Source organism: Physeter macrocephalus, chromosome 6, assembly GCF_002837175.3.
Source record: "Physeter macrocephalus isolate SW-GA chromosome 6, ASM283717v5, whole genome shotgun sequence".
Taxonomy (NCBI): Eukaryota; Metazoa; Chordata; class Mammalia; order Artiodactyla; family Physeteridae; genus Physeter; species Physeter macrocephalus.
In genome coordinates, this window is record NC_041219.1 from 41,179,500 (window position 1) to 41,199,638 (window position 20,139).

At 43.8% G+C, this 20,139-nt stretch overlaps 1 long non-coding RNA gene across 2 annotated transcripts in view; it reads left to right on the forward strand.

Annotated features, from left to right (window-relative positions):
* Window positions 1-3,276, forward strand: part of LOC129392174 (uncharacterized) — a 77,308-nt gene extending 74,032 nt beyond the window's left edge. For both annotated transcript variants that reach the window (XR_008617581.1, XR_008617580.1), the window contains exon 3: window positions 3,087-3,276. This is a non-coding gene — a long non-coding RNA (uncharacterized lncRNA). The remainder of the gene's footprint in view (window positions 1-3,086) is intronic.
* Window positions 3,277-20,139: the final 16,863 nt, after the last annotated feature.

Sequence of the window (20,139 nt, forward strand, 5' to 3'; positions counted from 1 at the left end):
TTTTCATTCTTTTTTCTTTATTCTGTTCTGCAGCAGTGAATTCCACCATTCTGTCTTCCAGGTCACTTATCCGTTCTTCTGCCTCAGTTATTCTGCTATTGATTCCTTCTAGTGTATTTTTCATTTCAGTTATTGTATTGTTCATCTCTGTTTGTTTGTTCTTCAATTCTTCTAGGTCTTTTTTAAACATTTCTTGCATCCTCTCGATCTTTGCCTCCATTCTTTTTCCAAGGTCCTGGATCATCTTCACTATCATTATTCTGAATTCTTTTTCTGGAAGCTTGCCTATCTCCACTTCATTTAGTTTTTTTTTCTGGGGTTTTCTCTTGTTCCTTCATCTGGTACACAGCCTTCTGCCTTTTCATCTTGTCTATCTTTCTGTGAATGTGGTTTTTGTTCCACAGGCTGCAGGATTGTAGTTCTTCTTGCTTCTGCTGTCTGTTGTAAAGAGTCTTTAAAGGTATTATTTAAATAGTAATACCACTTGAGTTCTGCTCCATATATGTTCCTACTTTCCTCTAAATTATAAATTCTTCTATAGCTTTTCCAATTATATTTCTGTCTATTGCACTTTTTTTGGGGAGGGGGGGAATGGGAGCAAACAGTGGTGATATGTTTGACCCTGGGAAAGAAAATAATAAGATTCAGTATGACGGCTTTAGTTTCCATCAGAAGGAAAATGCCTGCCTGGCAAAGCCGTTAGAATGAATTACTTAAGGAGAACAGCGCCTGAGGTGTCTCTGCCCTAGGTGTGTGTAACCTTTGGACGGTTAATCCATCTTTCTGTACCTTGGTTTTCTCATCTATAAAATGGGAAGGAAAACATAGCACCTACCTCATAGGCTAGTTTGAGAATCAAACAAGTAAAAAAACACTGGAAGGTGCTTGACACATAATAAGTGCTACTTACTGCTAGTTGCCTTTACCATAATTAAGTGAACTGTGGGAAAAAAAAAAGTGATTTTAGTGTAATGGTACCTACCACCTGAAGGAGGATTAAATAGGTGGGTCTTTCAGGTTTAAAATACCCATATGCCATGTCACTCAAGACCTATTTTTTGAAATCTATTTTCTACCAAACCCTGTTGTGGCGGGGGAGGGTGGGAATGGCGAGAGATGAAAAAATGTAAGTAAGGCTGCTCTTTGGTGTTCTGGAAGGGCGGTGGGGTCACGTCTGCCTTGTGCTTGATCATCTTTGCTAGTCACTTATTCTAGGGTGCTCTCATTTAAGGCTCATACCATCCCCCACTACAGAGGGCAGCGCTTATGTTATAGATGGACAAAATGAAGCTTCCCCAGAGATGGGCGCCTTGCCAAGGTCATAGCTAGTCAAGTGTGACAGCTGGATTTGCATCCAGATCTTTATAAATGCCCAGCCTCTCCTCACAACACTCCCTCTTCCTGAGAGATCACCAGCATTGCTGTGCTTCTCATTCTTAGTGCCTAGCGGAGTTTGTGTGTAGGGTTTGTTTCCCTAACTTCAGAATGGAAAACTTCCCTGGGGGGACTTCTCAAGTCCACATTCTTTGTTTAAAGGGATTTTGCGTTTTTCGGCTTTGACTTTCTCGTGCACACCCTCCAGCCCTGTGGTCTTTGATCTATTTCCAAAGAGGGCCATTTAGAAAATCCCGTCAGAGTGGTCACAGAAGAAAGCTTAGCCTTGACAGCTGAGGTTGGCTCCGTTGGGCGTTTATTGCCGGCAAGTTGCCGAACACAGATTCCTGAAGCCTGGGAGGGTCTCCTTTGGTTCGAATCTGATTCCGTTTCTTTGTTCGACAGACAATTATCAGGCTCTGCAGGTGAGAGGCGGTAGGCTAAGTCTTAGTGAATACAAGGTGAGTCAGACGGGGCCCCTACCTTCTGGAAACACACCAAGGTTGGTGCGGAAGGAAGACACTTAAACCGGACCATTGTCACATAGGGTTTAAGGGTTACGGCAGAGGGAAGGACACATTCAAGGGGACATTTAAACCAGCTCTTTGGTGGTCATCCCTTCCTCAGGAATCTGCAGCCTTTTATAACTGTCTGCCGTGGCAGTTCTGCTCTGTGAAGGAGGCTCCACGTGGACTTTTCTCTCCACCTCCAGCCACTGTGATGTCTGTGTTAGGAGCTGGGAGGACATGAGATTGTATGGTCTGTTGGTTTTTAAATTTTTTTGTAAGTCACATGCCTTCCTGGTCAGGTACTCAGGTGAAAGATCATTTGCCCTCTACTCGGTCTGGATTGACCTTCTGCGTCTTCTTTGAGCCTGTCTCAGCCAGCCTTCTGCGTGGTCCACGATTGTCCCTCCGCAGGCTGGTTGTAGGTTGTCTGCTCCTCTGCGGTCTCTGCATGTTTGAATTGTTTCATGCTTTTCTGGACATCTTCTGTGAAAGGGTGGAAGCTATTAAGACAGTCCCTGTGGAGTGTTTCTAGGTTTTCCACTGTGATTGAGATGTAACCTCCCACCCATGACGTTGGGGCCTCTCCGGTCTCCTTTCCCTTGAGCGTGCTGTCTGTTAGCCTTGCCCGCCTTCCGCAGTTCTCTCTGCCGGGAACACGGGAACTGTTTTGCCCTCTTGACTAAACATGGATGGGTCGGCACTTTCATCTGTCCTCCCACAGAGGTCTGTGCAAATCTCAGTCATCACATTCCTGGGGTTCCTGTGGATGTTTTATGTTGGTCTTTCTTGTTAGACGGTGTTCTTTAAAGCCAACCCTCACTCTGGTCATTTTTGAAAACACAGTACCTGGTCAGTGCTTGGTACATATAAGATGCTAACTAGGTGCTCTTTTAATAAGTGTTTAGTCCAGGCTTCAGAACTCACCTAAACTGTAAAATATATGCGTGTATGTATGCATGTGAGAGAGAGAGAGAGAGAGATCTGTTACAGTTTGTATCATCCTGCATTTGTTTATTTTGTAAAGAACTCTCTCAGTTTGGGTAGACTGCAAGACTGCAGCATCATCTCTTGGGATGAAAGGTTAGCAGGAAATTGTAGATGGGTTGAACCACTTTCAGGACCTGCAGGATATTTCTCTTTTGCAATTTGCATCCATTGACAGTGCTAAGAACTCAGCCCTTCCTCTTTGCTCTTTTCTTTCAGAAAGTATTATGAGGGAGGCCGAGGACTCCATGCTCCGGGCAGAGAAACGGCGCTGGGATTAGGGATTGCCACTTCTGAGAGGATGCTGGGAATCTGCAGAGGGAGACGGAAATTCCTGGCTGCCTCATTGACTCTGCTCTGCATCCCAGCCGTCACCTGGCTTTACCTGTTTGCTGGGAGCTTTGACGGTAAGAAGGAAGCTTTCCCACAGGGAGAGGGATGGAAGGAGGAAGGAACACTGGCTGTCCCAGAGTCCTAGGAAGAACCTCCAAGTCTTCTAATCCCAGTTTCTCATTCTGTAGAACAATGGAATTTTGATGCCCGATCACAGGAAAAGATTTGCCTAGGTTCACAGAGGCAATTAGAGGGAGTTAGTAACGGGAGGAGGAAAAGCTAAATACAAAAGCAAAAATAAGGCGCCCCCCTGGATGCAGCAGCGTGGCGGAGGTTACACAAACGTCAGATAGCAGCTGTGCAGGCTGATCGCGTGTCGATAAAGGGGAGAAGGTTGGGTCCTGGGGGGAATTACTTAGCTACTTGTGGAGTAAGATGTTTCATTCATTCTTTCATCTATTCATTGACTTATCTGCACATTCAGCATTCTGCTACTCTTTAACATCTATGCTAAACCAGGTACTGGGAATCCGGTGATAACAGATTGGGACCTTCGGAGTGCAGTGGAGGAGACAGGTTAACACGTGATCTCTGTTCATTGCTGTACGTGATACTCTGTTAAGATAAGGCAAGCCCAGGGCGCTGGGGGAGAGGGTGATTGAGGCTGTCAGGCGTGCTGGGTACAGAAGATGAGCAGTGATGCTGACCAGCTGAGCACAGGAGCTCAGCAAAGGAGTCGCCTTTCCCAAACAAATAACAAACGCTTATCCCTGCCGCGTTCCCGAAATCCACGGAAAAGATGGGTCTCACATCCTTCCAGCCAGCGGTTTCAAATGCAGTGCAGTGTTCTGAGTATCAAAGATGGTTTTCTAAGCTTCGGGGAGGGAAGGAGTGGCCGTGTTGAAGAGCACACTGTTTATTTACCGCAACACTTGAGTTAAATATATATATATATATATATATATATATATATCTCAAGTGAAAATCTGTCTCCAGGAAGTCACTACTGTGTTTTTTTAAACATGTCCTTTATGCATAATTTTATTGACAGCTCAAGGCTACCTTTTAATTAGGAGTTCACTGCCTGAGGTTTGCCCTGAGTTCGCTAGGCTGAATATAAACGAGGTGGAACTCTGTGCCTGCATAGCAGGGAAGGGCCCAGGGCCACACCCCTGTCCCTTTCCTGCCCCAGACATCCCCGGAGTAGTAGAGCTTTCATCTAAGCAGCTAGATAGATTATGTATGGCAGTGGATGGTTAATTTTTGGCAGAGAGATCAGAGGGAGGAAGGTGAGTTGGTTTTGGCACTGGAAGAGGTAGAAGGAAGCATTCTCCAGGGATGATGGAAGAGACCCTATGAAAGAAGGCCAAGAGCATCGGTACTGGCGCAGGTTTAATACACTAAAACATTGACTTTGCCGGTATGACTATAATAATAATAGTATAACAACAATAACAATAATGATGATAACAATATACACCATAATATTTTGAGCATTTCTACATGCCTGGCGTTGTTGTAAGGACTTGACACCTGTTAACTCTTCCTCCACAGTAATCCTATGTGGTGGGGACAGATGAGGAGGGCAAAAGGAAGATCAGCTTCAGTGACGTCCCCAAGGGCCCAAAGCCAGGCAAGATGTGGCCTGGATTATTGGACTTGAGAGCTGTAATACCATGTTGTGGATTGGGCTTCAATGAGGGTAGACTTTGGTGGGGGGTTGGGGGGGTGCTGACAAAGTGTCACATGATGTTTTTGGATGTGTGTGAGGGAAATTGTACAATTTTGATTTTTCACTCATTGGTAGAAACCCAACATTCAAATTATTTTGGCGAAAAGGCAATTTGGGGACTAATAAAAGTAGTAAGTTCAAAGGTAGGCCTGGCTTCAGGCAGGGTTGGATCCAGGGGCTCCAATGATATTTTTGTAGCTCTGTCTCTCTCCTTTGCTCTACTTTTCTCTGCTATGGTTTCTTTCAAGAGTAGCTTTTCCTACACAGTGAAAGCTTTGGCTTACAACTTATCCTTACCAGTCCCTTGTAGAAAAAGGAGGACTTCCTCCCCCTAATTCTCCAGCATTACTTCTGATTGGATTGCCTCTGGTCACTCGTGGTCTGGAGAGCATTCACTGTGGTTGGGCAGCCCTGAGCCCTGTGCCTATTTCTGGTCACAGGGTAGAGAAGAGTTCCCTTAAGCATGTGGAGGGAACCTGGGGAGGGGTGGCCCCCAAAGGTAAATGGTGCAGTTCCCCAAAGAGGAGAAACTAGGAGTTGATCTGGGTTCTGGAGAATTCATACCTGGCTGCACTTAGTGATGGCCTGATACCGACTTGAAGGTCGCTTTACAGCATCATGCTCTCTGGTCCAGCCCTGGCCGATAGAGGGACTGTGCTCCTTGACTTTGAATGATTTTATTAGGCTGGCAGATAGATTGCATTAAATAGGAGCTGGATGACGTGGGTCCATTAACAGAAGCATTCTAGCTAGAAAGATGAAGGTGACGGATTTCTTTTACCGGGTATCAGTTAGTCCACTGATTTCTTTTACTGGGCCCAGTTAGTCCACTGGTCCACTGCATTTATTTCTGGATGCTACACTTTAAGAACAATCTAGACAGGTCAGCACATTTAGGAGAATATAGGTGAATGATCTTGTCAACTCAGACCTTGTTTCATACGATATAGTGGAAAAAATGGGGCTGTTTGCCTTGGAGAAGCAGAGGCTCCAGGTGTACAGGATCAGCTTCAGCCAACAGTCAAAGGGCCGTCACCTGAAAGAGATCAGGCTTACTCTGATGGCCCCTGAATCTATGGAGGGACGTGGCAGGGAGCCAGATGTAAGCTCATCATAATAAGGGTCCTTCTGTCCACTGCTGGGACGAGCTGCCCCGGGAGGCAGGGATGAGAGGTGTGCAAACAGAAGTGTGAGCATCAGGGGCAATTGCACAGGGTGATCTGCCTGACCGGTCCTGACCCGGAGATCTTGAGACTAGAAAAGGCTGAGTGTTTATCCAGAGACAAAGGTTTCCTCCTCAGAGTTCCTGCCGGTTGCCCCAGGCATCTGTACACTTCCAAAAGAGCCTGCAGAGACATTCTTTTCTCTGTGGTTAAACATAACAACTTTTCAGTCCACTTACTGATACCCTTGAGTTTTCTGTTTCAAGGCAGGTGGAGCCATAAATCAGGGATAGAGTAGCTGCCTGGATTCGTGGTAATGCTATTCAGGCTTTATGTGGGTGTATTTCTTTTTCAACCCTGTTTAATTTCCATGGATCATCTCCTGAGAGCAGGGTCTAGAACTCTCTCTGAGATGTGGATGCTCTTAGCATAAGGCTCTGGAGTCAGATTACACGAGAAGCACGACATATTGAGAGAGCGCTGGCTGGGGTCAGGGTCTCAGGCTCTAAAATCAACTCAGCCAGAGTAGTTGGTGATTTGGGGCATGATCATGCCTCTCTCTTTACCTCTTCCTGCTTGAAATGACGTTGTAGAAATGAAGCTCACCTATTGGTGCACTAACATTCTACACGCTTATGATTCTAAGCACTGGGTTTGAATGAATTGGAAATGAGCAGAATCTTCTCCAATTAATGGGAAATAGGACAGGAGGAGGGAATAGGCTTATTGTGATTCGCTCGGGAGTGTGGATCCAGGATCAGTGCATAAAAGTTATGGCGTAGCAGGACCTTTCTCAGTGTAAGAAAGAACGGCTGTTCTGACACGTTTGCCAGGCGTTGGAGTGCACCGTCTGGGAAAGCATTGAGACCCCCCCCTTCCCAGAGCTGTTGGTCAAAGGCCAAGTGACCATTGGTTGAGGATGCTAATCAGGGGATTCTTTTGGCTGGTGCTTTAATCCCGAAGTTCCTAAATGCTACTGACTTCATTTCTTCCCACACCCTCCTTTGTTCCTCTGCCATCTCCACTAACATCCCCAGCTACCCTTGCTCCAGGCTCTAAGCCTTCATTCTCGTCCTTCTTCATTCCCTCCATCGCTTGGCTGCCGTATCCGGTTGAATCTGATCTTGACCTCTTGCCTCTGTGTCTCTTGTTTCCTTCCTTTCAGCTCCGCTGATGCCCTGGCTCAGCTGTCTGCGTTCATCCTTCGGCCTCAGGACTGATGTGGCAGCCACCTTCGTCTGCCCTCCGGCCCCATCTCCTCGCACCCTCTTCACGTTCCCCATCCAGCCACCCTAGACTTCCTTGAGGCTGGTGTGCACTGCCCTCGGTCCTCTGGACTTTGCACACGTTGTTCCTCCCCCTCCTGTCTTTGCCTGCCTGACTTGGAGCCTCCTGTCTCAGCTTAAACGTGATTGCCCCTCACCCTTAACTCGCTGGCTTCCTCAGCTACCCCGTCCTGACCCCGCCCCCCGCCAACTCCTCAGCCTGTCCCCTCCCTCATACTCAGGGCCCTTCGTTTTTCTCGTTTTTGTAATTGCTGTCTTCACGACTGACTACCAGCATCAGGAGGGAAGTGGTTCACTCTGTCCGTCCTTCCATCTCTAGCACCTACTACGTGCCAGGAGAACTGTTTGTTGAATGAGTGAATGAGCGAAGGAATGTGCACTCGTCTGCCTTTAAGTGCCGACAGCTGTCTTCATTGCTTCCTGGATTAACTCCAGACTCCTTATCATGGCTCTGGGGTCTTTCACAGGCTTTCTGCCTTAGCTCATAATTTCTGTCTTCACTCAGGTGAGGGTGCCTCGTCCAACACCCTGAGAAAACGCCTTCCTTTTTGCTCTTTGTTCTTTCTGTCCAGGATACAGTTCTCTTTTTCCACAGCCCTTCCTCCCAGCCTGCACCTTCAGCGCCCATATTCAGTGTCGTTTTCCTCTAACGTCTGATCCTATGTGGACACTTCTCTGACAACACTCAACCGAGGGATGTTTTGCTTGTTTGGTGTCTTTCTAACCACTTGCCCGTGAGATTCTTGAGACAAGAGTCTGTTTCACTCTTCATCACATTCCCACAGCCTGAGCATCGCTCTGGTGGGTTCTCAGTCAATGTTGGCTGGAAAGGATTCTGCTCCTAAAGGGCAGCAGGAGCCAGTGGTAGACAAGGGCTTCTCCTGGCTCTCTGAGCATCTCTGATTTTGAGACCTCAGGATATGGTGCCAGGGGCCTCACCTGCCTTCTGGTTGGGATGTTAATTCTGGGACTTGACTAGTTCTGCTTAAACACCCCTCCACTTGAATTTAGAGCATGTCTGTTATTTTCTGCCAGAATCGCCTTTTCTCATGGGCATGAGAGTTTTGTTTGCGGGGTGTGGTTCTTGCTTTTCTGCCCATCAGGGAGATGGCGTTCAGCTGCTGTTGAGTTAGCAGCAGGTGGAAAAGGGTGCTTTTCAGTGGTTCGGAAAATTGTTCACACGTTGCCCTCTGATCCTTTATAACCAGCTCTGCGCAGACGCTTCGTAGAGGCTTCCTGTGCTCAGGGAGGTGGGCCGGCGAGGGTGTGGGTGTTGTTTAAAAGCAAGTGTCTTCAGAGGCCGCAACGTCCAGAATATTTAAAAGCAGTGTCATGAACAGGCATAGGATGTTAATTCCTAGCCGATTCCAGCCCGGACCTGCATTTTGTGGGTCCTGAACCCTCTTCACTGTTCATGCGCTTCTTATCAGCACAAACTCCTCCTGAAATGAACGGCTGGAGAGTCGTCACTATAAATTTCAACAGGAAGAAACGAGGTCCTGACATTTGACCATGTCGAGGAGTTGCCGTGAGAACCAGAGTTGTAAGTTAAAGCGTTTTCTTTGGTTTATCGTCACAGGGGATCACGGGGCACGTGAACAGAGGAGTAGGGGAGATGCGGGCTTGACCAAACATGACTCATTTCCCAGCCCTGCATCCCCTCTCCCCGTCCGTCAGCGCAGACACGGTGCCAGGAGGTCGGTGAATTCAGACCGTGCAAGGTGCTAGCGGACAATGTGCCGAAGGTTTTTCATTGGCCCGTGAGGCTAGGCTGTGTGGCAGCTGTGATGGCAGCCGAGCTAGTTTGCCTTCCTGCCAGTGGCCCCAACTTAATACGGATATTACCGTAGAAGGATGTGATGGGGTCTAAGAACATAGGATGCTGAATGCGAAATGAGATGGTAAGGGTAATATAAAAGTCATGCTGATTTTTTTTTTTTTTTAATAGATCAGAAATGAAGGGCTTTCCTAGCCAGTGCTTAATAGCATCAGTGCCGGGCCTAAGCAAAAGCCTATAACGGATGAGAAGGTGTAAGTGAGACCCTGCGAGTGGTACCCCGCCACAGGGCACGGGGGCTGCGTGTGTCTGCGGTTCTTGCCTTGGGCAAAAAGGCATCTCTTCAAGGTCTGGGAACCTAAGAGGGCAGGGGAGGTCTATCACGGTTTTATTTGGTTGTGAGTTGGTTGCTAAGGTAACCTCTACTTTTCTTAAACCCAGCTTTTGACCTTAAAATCATACCGGTGATCCTGCTGGGGTGGAGAAAATGACCCTGAGGTGTCAGTTGGCTGCATCTCCTGGAAGAGCTCATGGCAAGAGTCTTAGACCAGGAGTCAGGAAAACTGGTTTCCACGAATCCCAGCAGCTACCTTGTATTAGTTTCCAGTGGCTGCCGGAGCCAGTTACCACGAATGTAGCGGCTTTAAAAAGCACACATTTATTATCTTAACAGTTTCAGAAGTCAGAAACCTAAAATGAGTCTCATTGGGCTAAAGCCAAGATGCTGCCAGGGCTGGTTTCCTCTGGAGACCCCAGGGGAGAATTCATCTCCCGGCCCTTTTCATCTTCTAAAGGCTGCTCTTTTCCTTGGCTTGTGGCCCCTTCCTCCATCTCCAAGGCCAGAAGAGTAGCGTCTTCAAATTACTCTTTCTGACTGCGACCTCTGCCTCTGTGGTCACATCTCCTTCTCTGATTGTGACCTTCCTGCCTCCCTCTTACCAGGACCCTTGCGATTACATTGAGCCCATCTGGATAATCCAGGATAATTGTCCCATCTCAAAACCGTTAATTTAATCACACCTGCCAAGTCCCTTTTGCCAGGTAAGGTAACATAGTCACAGGTTGTGGGGATTAGGATGTGGACATATTTGCGGAACCATCATTTGGTCCTCCATACCCCTCCCCTCCAGTCCTATGCTCCTGCATCCCCTCCATCTTGTTATTGTTCTTTAGAGACAAAGTAAAGTGGTGTTGTACCATCTATTTTCTCATATGGACATCTTATCCTGCTCCAGGAGTTTTGGCTTCAATAATTTTGATTTGATACATGAATATCTAGCAGGACTTAGCGCTCATGAAAAAGGCATTGTATTCAGATGTGTTTGCCTGTTCAAACAATTTTGGATTATAGTACATTGCCTATAATAGGTGCTTCATCGGTAACCAGTGATAGGTTAAGGTTTTCTGAATTGAAAGGCCCAGAACTTCTGTTCTCTGGGGGTTCTGGTCTGAAAGTGATTTCGTTTATTTTTTAGCTTCAGATGCCAATTTAACAAAAGGAGGGGGATTTCATCAACCTGTTGATGGTTAAAGAGGTCTATTAATTTTAAGTAAATGAGAGCCACTTGTGTAACTACTTGGAAGACTCTTTGATGTTATCAGCCCAACATATCAGTTCTGTCCCCAGCCATCTATCAGGGAGAAATGTGTCTACATTAGCGCAAAAGACGTGTAAGAGCACGTTCACACCGGTGTGTGTGAAATGCCTGTCCACAGTGAAAATAAACACATAAATAGTGGCATATTTATATCATGAAGTACAGCAGAGCCATGAAAATCTACTCACAGATAATACTGCACAAAAGAAGACAGACACAAAAGAATAAATATTGTATGATTTGAATTATATGGGCAAACAGTAATCTAGGGATGGAGATGAGACTGGGACAGGACAAAAAGAAGACTTGGGGGCGCTGGCAGTAATTGAATTTACTTTTTAACCTGTGTGATTATACAGGTGTGTTCACTTTGTGACATTTCATCCAGTTTTTCATTTATGATTTGTTTACTTTCCTGTATGTGTTTTATTTATTTATTTTTTAACCTATGCAAGTCTTGAATAAGTACCTGAATTTGAAGAGCTGGTGTGGGTCTTGCATTCTTTTCAGATGAGAGGGATTTTATTAACCTTTGGGATTTAAGATTCTGTGTCACTGTTTAACTTTGAAATTCAAATGCTTTTTAAGCATGGGACTTTTCTTTGGAGATAGATGTTTAACATTTCTATGTAACCACATTTCCATTTTTTCTTCCTTCTATACCTCACCATTTGGACATGTATTCCCCCTGTGAGGGTCTGATCACAGCTCTGACTTCAAGATTGGAAATTTGCCCATAAAACCCTAATTCTGAAAGAGTGTTTTCATCAATTTGAAACAAGACCAGTATTCCTACCAGAACTCTGGCAATGACATAGCTCCAATTAATATAGAAATGATATTATTTCATAATATGGACACCAAACCACATCGGATAAACATTCCCATCTGCATTAGTCAATAAACATCTTCATAAAGCTGTGGTGCCTGGAAAAGAAAGGAAACTTTTACTGTATTGTAGGAGATAGGAAAACATGAAAAGGCTATGTACTATTTAAACTATAATGGAAGCAATAGCAATATCTGTTTATTGCTTGTTAAACAGTAATTGGCTGCCTCTGGCCTGCAGATGTGTTGGGTTTGGCCTACCAACTGCCTTTACCGTTTTTGAATTCATTATTAACAGTTAAAAATTTGGAGATTGCACATAAAAATCATATCTGGCTTTTCTTAATAAAATGGAAATACCTAGCAAACTGGACCCTCATTTCACAATAACACCCATTGGCTGGAGCTGAGTAGTAGCTGTGCCTTTGCCCAGTGTGTGGTTGCTCCACTTTGTCATGGTCCCTGCCCTTCCTGGTTGTCCCTGTGTCATCCCGTGCTCAGAGCTGAATTGAGAAGAAAGAGCCCCTGGTCTTTGCTTACCTCACTTGCTGACCCTGGTCGGGCTCACGTTAACTTTTTTTTTTTTTTAAACATCTTTATTGGAGTATAATTGCTTTCCAATTGTGTGTTAGTTTCTGCTGTATAACAGAGTGAATCAGCTAAATGTAACAGAGCTGATCTCCCTGTGCTATGGGGCTGCTTCCCACTAGCTATCTGCTTTACATTTGGTAGTGTATATATGTCAGTGCTACTCTCTCACTTCGTCCCAGCTTACCCTTCCCCCTCCCCGTGTCCTCAAGTCCAGTCTCTGCGTCTGCATCTTTATTGCTGTCCTGCCCCTAGGTTCTTCAAAACCATTTTTTTTTTAAGATTCCATATATATGTGTTAGTGAATGGTATTTGTTTTTCTCTCTGACTTGCTTCACTCTGTATGACAGACTCTAGGTCCATCCACCTCACTACAAATAACTAAATTTCATTTTTTATGGCTGAGTAATATTCCACTGTATATATGTGCCACATCTTCTTTATCCATTCATCTGTCGATGGACACTTAGGTTGCTTCCATGTCCTGGCTATTGTAAATAGAGCTGCAATGAACATTGTGATACATGACTCTTTTTGAATTATGGTTTTCTCAGGGTGTATGCCCAGTAGATTTCTGGGTCATATGGTAGTTCTGTTTTTAGTTTTCTGAGGAATCTCCATACTGTTCTCCATAGTGGCTGTATCAATTTACGTTCCCACCAACAGTGCAAGAGGGTTCCCTTTTCTCCATACCCTGTCCAGCATTTATTGTTTGTAGGTTCTTTGATGATGGCCATTCTGACTGGTGTGAGGGGATACCTCATTGTAGTTTTGATTTGCATTTCTCTAATAATTAGTGATGTTGAGCATCCTTTCATGTGTATGTTGGCAATCTGTATATCTTCTTTGGAGAAATGTCTGTTTAGATCTTCTGCCCATTTTTGGACTCGGTTGTTTGTCTTTTGATATTGAGCTGCACGAGCTGCCTGTATATTGGGAGAGTAATCCTTTGTCAGTTGCTTCATTTGCACATGTGTGCTCCCATTCTGAGGGTTGCCTTTTCGTCTGGTTTATGGTTTACTTTGCTGTGCAAAAGCTTTTAAGTTTCATTAGGTCCCATTTGTTTATTTTTGTTTTTATTTCCATTTCTCTAGGAGGTGGGTCAAAAAGGATCTTGCTGTGATTTAATGTCATAGAGTGTTCTGCCTATGTTTTCCTCTAAGAGTTTTATAGTGTCTGGCCTTACATTTAGGTCTTTAATCCATTTTGAGTTTATTTTTGTGTATGGTGTTAGCGAGTGTTCTAATTTCATTCTTTTACATGTAGCTGTCCAGTTTTCCCAGCACCACTTATTGAAGAGGCTGTCTTTTCACCGTTATATATTCTAGCCTTCTTTATCAAAGATAAAGTGACCAAATGTTCGTGGGTTTATCTCTGGGCTTTCTGTCCTGTTCCATTGATCTATATTTCTGTTTTTGTGCCAGTACCATACTGTCTTGATTACTGTAGCTTTGTAGTATACGGTGAAGTCGGGGATCCTGATTCCTCCAGCTCCGTTTTTCTTTCTCAAGATTGCTTTGGCTATTCGGGGTCTTTTATGTTTCCATACAAATTGTGAAATATTTTGTTCTAGTTCTGTGAAAAATGCCCTTGGTAGTTTGATAGGGATTGCATTGAATCTGTAGATTGCTTTGAGTAGTATAGTCATTTTCACAATATTGATTCTTCCAATCCAAGAACGTGGTATATCTCTCTGTCTGTTTGTATCATCTTTAATTTCTTTCATCAGTGTCTTATGGTTTTCTGCCTACAGGTCTTTTGTCTCCTTAGGTAGGTTTATTCCTAGGTATTTTATTCTTTTTGTTGCAGTGGTAAATGGGAGTGTCTCCTTAATTTCTCTTTGAAATTTTTCATCATTAATGTATAGGAATGCAAGGGATTTCTGTGCATTAATTTTATATCCTGCTACTTTACCAAATTCATTGATTAGCTCTAGGAGTTTTCTGGTAGCATCTTTGGGATTCTCTATGTATAGTATCATGTCATCTGCAAACAGTGACAGTTTTACTTCTTCTATTCTGATTTGGATTCCTTTTATTTCTTCTCTGATTGCTGTGGTTAAAACTTCCAAAACTATGTTGAATAATAGTGGTGAGAGTGGGCAACCTTGTCTTCTTCCTGATCTTAGTGCAAATGGTTTCAGTTTTTCACCACTGAGAATACTGTTGGCTGTGGGTTCGTCATATGTGGCTTTTATTATGTTGAGGTAAGTTCCCTCTATGCCTAGTTTCTGGAGAGTTTTTATCATAAATGGGTGTTCAGTTTTGTTGGAAGCCTTTTCTGCATCTATTGAGATGATCATATGGTTTTTATTCTTCAATTTGTTAATATGATTTATCACAATGTTTGATTTGTGTATATTGAAGAATCCTTGCATTCCTGGGATAAACCCTACTTGATCATAGTGTATGATCCTTTTAAGGTGCTGTTGGAATCTGTTTGCTAATATTTTGTTGAGGATTTTTACATCTATGTTCATCAGTGATATTGGTCTGTAGTTTTTTTTGTGCGTGTGCAAAATCTTTGTCTGGTTTTGGTATCAGGGTGATGGTGGACTCGTAGAATCAGTTTGGGAGTGTTCCTTCTTCTGCTATATTTTGGAAGACTTTGAGAAGGATGTGTGTTAGCTCTTCTGTAAATGTTTGATAGAATTTGCCTGTGAAGGCATCTGGTCCTGGGCTTTTGTTTGTTGGAAGATTTTTTTTTTTTTTTTTTGTGGTATGCGGGCCTCCCTCTGTTGTGGCCTCTCCCGTTGCGGAGCACAGGCTCCGGACGCGCAGGCTGGCGGCCATGGCTCATGGGCCCAGCCGCTCCGCGGCATGTGGGATCCTTCCAGACCGGGGCGCGAACCCAGTTCCCCTGCATCGGCAGGCGGACGCGCGACCACTGCGCCACCAGGGAAGCCCCCCTGTTGGAAGATTTTTAATCACAGTTTTAATTTTGGTGCTTGTGATTGGTCTGTTTATATTTTCTGTTTATTGCTGGTTCAGTGTCGGGAGGTTGTGTTTTTCTAAGAATTTTTCCATTTCTTCCAGGTTGTCCATTGTATTGGAATCCAGTTACTTGTCGTAATCTCTCATGATCCTTTATATCTCTGCAGGGTCAATTGTTACTTCTTTTTTTTCATTTCTAATTCTATTGATTAGAGTATTCTCCCTTTTTTTCTTGATGAGTCTGGCTAGTGGTTTATCAATTTTGTTTATCTTCTCAGAGAAACAGCTTTTAGTTTTATTCATCTTAGCTATTGTTTCCTTCATTTCTTTTTCATTTATTTCTGATCTGATCTTTATGATTTCTTTCCTTCTCCTAACCTTGGGGTTTTTTTGTTCTTCTTTCTCTAATTGCTTTAGGTGTAAGGTTAGGTTGTTTATTCAAGATATTTCTTGAGGTAGGATGGTATTGCTATAAACTTCCCCCTTAGAACTGCTTTTGCTGCTTTCCATAGGTTTTGGGTCATTGTGTTTTCATTGTCATTTGTTTCTAGATATTTTTTATTTCCTCTTTGATTTCTTCAGTGATCTCTTGGTTATTTAGTAGTATATTGTTTAGCCTCCATGTGTTTATATTTTTTACAGATTTTTTCCTTTGATATCTAGTCTCATAGCATTGTGGTTGGAAAAGATACTTGATGTGATTTCCATTTTCTTAAATTTACCAAGGCTTGCTTTGTGACCCAAGATATGATCTATCCTGGAGAATGTTCCATGAGCTCTTGAGAAGAAAGTGTATTTTGTTGTTTTTGGATGGAATGTCCTATAAATATCAATTAAGTCCATCTTGTTTAATGTATCATTTAAAGCTTGTGTTTCCTTATTTATTTTCGTTTTGGATGATCTGTCTATTGGTCAAAGTGGGGTGTTAAAGTCCCCTACTATGACCGTGTTACTGTCGATTTCCCCTTTTATGGCTGTTAGCATTTGCCTTATGTATGGAGGTGCTCCTATGTTGGGTACATAAATATTTACAATTGTTATATCTTCTTCTTGGATTGATCCCTTGATCATTATGTAGTGTCCTTCTTTGTCTTTTATAATGGTCTTTATTGTAAAGTCTATTTTGTCTGATATGAGAATTGCTGCTCCAGCTTTCTTTTGATTTCCATTTGCATGGAATATCTTTTTCCATCCCCTCACTTTCATTCTGTATGTGTCCGTAAGTCTGAAGTGCATCTCTTGTAGACAGCATATATATGGGTCTTGTTTTTGTATGCATTGAGCCAGTCTGTGTCTTTTGGTTGGAGCATTTAATCTATTTACATTTAAGGTAGTTATTGATATGTGTGTTCCTTTTACCATTTTCTTAATTGTTTTGGGTTTGTTATTGTAGGTCTTTTCCTTCTCTTGTGTTTCTCGCCTAGAGAAGTTCCTTTAGGATTTGTTGTAAAGCTGGTTTGGTGATGCTGAATTCTCTTAGCTTCTGCTTGTATGTAAAGCTTTTAATTTCTCCGTTGAATCTGAATGAGATACTTGCTCGGTAGAGTAATCTTGGTTGTAGGTTTTTCTGTTTCATCGCTTTAAATATGTCCTATCACTCCCTTCTGGCTTGCAGAGTTTCTGCTGAAAGATTAGTTGTTAACTTTATGGGGATTCCCTTGTATGTTATTTGTTGTTTTTCCCTTGCTGCTTTTAATATTTTTTCTTTGTATTTAATTTTTGATAGTTTGATTAATATGTCTCCTTGGATTTATCCTGTATGGGACTCTCTGCACTTCCTGGACTTGATTAACTATTTCCTTTCCCATATTAGGGATGTTTTCAACTATTATCTCTTCAAATATTTTCTCAGTCCCTTTCTTTTTCTCTTCTCTCTGGGACCCCTATAATTCGAATGTTGGTGCATTTAATGTTGTCCCAGAGGTCTCTGTAATTGTGTTCAATTGTTTTCATTCTTTTTTCTTTATTCTGCTCTGCGGTAGTTATTTCCACTGTTTCATCTTCCAGGTCACTTATCCGTTCTTCTGCCTCCGTTCTTCTGCTATTGATTCCTTCTAGAGAATTATTAATTTCATTTATTGTGCTGTTCATCATTGTTTGTTTGCTCTTTAGTTCTTCTAGGCCCTTGTTAAATGTTTCTCTTCTCCATTCTGTTTCCAAGATTTTGGATCATCTTTAGTATCATTTCTCTGAATTCTCTTTCAGGTAGACTGCCTATTTCATGTTTATTTGTTTGGTGTTGTGGGATTTTACCTTGGTCCTTCATCTGCTGTGTGTTTCTCTGTCTTCTCACTTTACTGTGTTTGGGGTCTCCTTTTCACAGGCTGCAGGCTTGTAGTTCCTGTTGCTTTTGGTGTCTGCCCCCAGTGGGTAAGGTTGGTTCAGTGGGTTGTGTAGGCTTCCTGGTGGAGGGGACTTGTGTTCTGGAAGATGAGGCTGGACCTTGTCTTTTGGTGGGCAGGACCATGTCCGGTGGTGTGTTTTGGGATGTCTATGAACTTATTACGATTTTAGGTAGCCTCTTTGCTAATGGGTGGGGTTGTGTTCTTGTCTTGCTAGTTGTTTGGCTTAGGGTGTCCAGCACTGTAGCTTGCTGGTTGTTGAGTGGAGCTGGCTCTTAGCGTTGAGATCTAGATTTCTGGGAGAGCTGTCGCCGATTGATGTTACCTGGGGCTGGGAGGTCTCTGGTGGACCAGTGTCCTGAACTTGGCTCTCCCACCTCGGAGGCACAGGCTTGACACCCGGCCGGAGCACCAAGACCCTGTCAGCCACCTGGCTGCTGCTGGGTGACTGTGGATTCCACAAAAAGCACTGAATGAAAAGGTGAAAAGCTGAGCACAGTTTTCATTAGTGTGTGGAACTTTGGCTGTGTTTCATATCTCTTTTACTCTAGGACCGAAGCTGAAGAAGTATCTCTCTCATTTGCATGGCAGAGGTGAAAGGGCCATGTTAACTTTTTGAGTTTGGACGTTTGGGCTTACTGTCTGCCACGGGCTGGGCTAGGTATTTTCCATATGTGATCTCTTTTTTTCCTCCAAACACCTTCACACTTGTCCCATTTTATAGATGAGGAAGCAGGCTGACGGATCTTCAACTCTTTGGCCAAGGTCCCCCAGGTTGTAAGTAAGGGAGCTGGTATTGGAACCCAGGCTGTGCCTGTGAAGAGCCTGCAAACTGCTCTCTCCCAACAACTTGCAGATGTAGAAACAACTGGTGGGTGACATTTTAAAGTGAAAATGCTTAAGTTCCAGACAAGGACAAGACAAACCCTGAGACGGGAACAGGGGCCATCTTGGATGAGAAGGCAGACCATGTTCTGTGGCTGATGGGGTTATAAGACAATAATAAGCAGAAAATTCAGTTAAACCCTTAATGCAATTTGTATTTTGTTTCTGCCATAGACTCATACAATTATGAGCAGGAATGGACGGTAGGAATCATCTAGGCAAGCTTACGACCTAAGCAGATCAAGCCTTTGAAAACTACCCAAGGACTTTACCTAGAGCAGGAGCTGATGGTGGGGGAGCGTGTCCCTAAATGACAGGTGACACTTAAATCACAGGGTGACAGTAGACAAATTGCTTAACATCACTGCTGGTCGGTTTCTCCTCCACGAGAAGGGAAACAAACTACCTCATACACATGTTAACAGGCTAAGTAGAGTACATGTTATAGAATGGCAGTAAGTGTTACTTTTCTTCCCCTCTTATTTTCCTAGAATGTTGGAAGGTCATCCTAGGAAAGATGCCAAAGATCACCCACCTGGTCTAAACAAGGCTCACTGAGGCACCCAAGGTCTAGAGCATGTGACTGAATGAACTAAGGTCAAAGCCTCAGCCAGTAGTGTAATTGGAATCTCCACCTGATTCACTGCGTGATATTGATGTGTCCGTTAACATTTTTAGTAAAGGCAAAAGGTGAATGCCCCATTTGTTCATTTCTATCCATCTATATTTCCAGACATTTACAGTTAGAAAGCAGGGGGTTAGGAGGGAGGAGGCAAGGAGACACAGACATATATTGTAACTGTAGTCATAAATACACCTGCCAGCAATCATGAACCCATCGGCCACATTTGGAGAAAATTATTTCACACAGGTAACCTGTTGTGAGAACATTTGAAGAGTCACAAAGAGGAAAGGACCATCCTCTGATGCAAAGTGGAATCACTTCTCTAAAGATTTTTCTGATGGGGTGTAGCTGAGTCAGTACACTTTATTCAAATTTCCAAACCTCCTCTTAAATGCTGTGTGTCCTCAGCTGAGTAACTTAACCTCTCTGAGCTCAAATGGTCTCTTCCAAAGTTGGAGGTGCTGCTTCCTACTTAATAGGGGTTTTGTGCAGATGAAAAGGAGTCCATCGTGCCTAGCGGAGAGTAGATTTACAGAGTCACTTTGTGTTCAGCTGGGTTTTATATGCTGACTGCTCTCTGAAGCAAGAAATTGCTTAAGGAGTCAACAGAGTTGAGTGTTTAAGATCGCACTATTTGGAAGAAACCTGAAAATGCAAGGTTCCTTCTCTTTCTAGGGTGGGCTCTTCAGATAGTGGGTATTTGTCATTTTTGCCCCAGCAGAGGGCACTCCATGCCCCATCTCCTGCCCATCTTGACTTCTCTTGGTGCACAGCCAGTGCTGGGTGTTGAAGCTTGCAGTGACATCCCAGAAGGAAGTGTCTCCATTGCACCAGTAGGTAGCAATTACAGGTAGGTAGCAGGGTGGTGTTGAATCCGAGCTCTCCCGTATACATTTAAACAATCTTCCCACAACCCCATCAGGGAGGGAGGGTGTTCTGTTTCCGAGATGAGGTGGCTGAGCTTCAGACTTCTTAGGTGGCTCATGCAAGGTGGTTCATTCCTTCAGCAAACACCGTCAGTCACTGTTTTAGGACTTCGGGGACAGAGCTATGAATTACATGAGCGTGTCTCCTCCTGTCTAGTGCAGGAAGAGAGATGATTCACAGACAGATTCATACTCTGCTGAGTGGTGATCCATGCTACAAAGAGAAAGCCGGAGAGGCTTGGTGAGGAATGGGGAG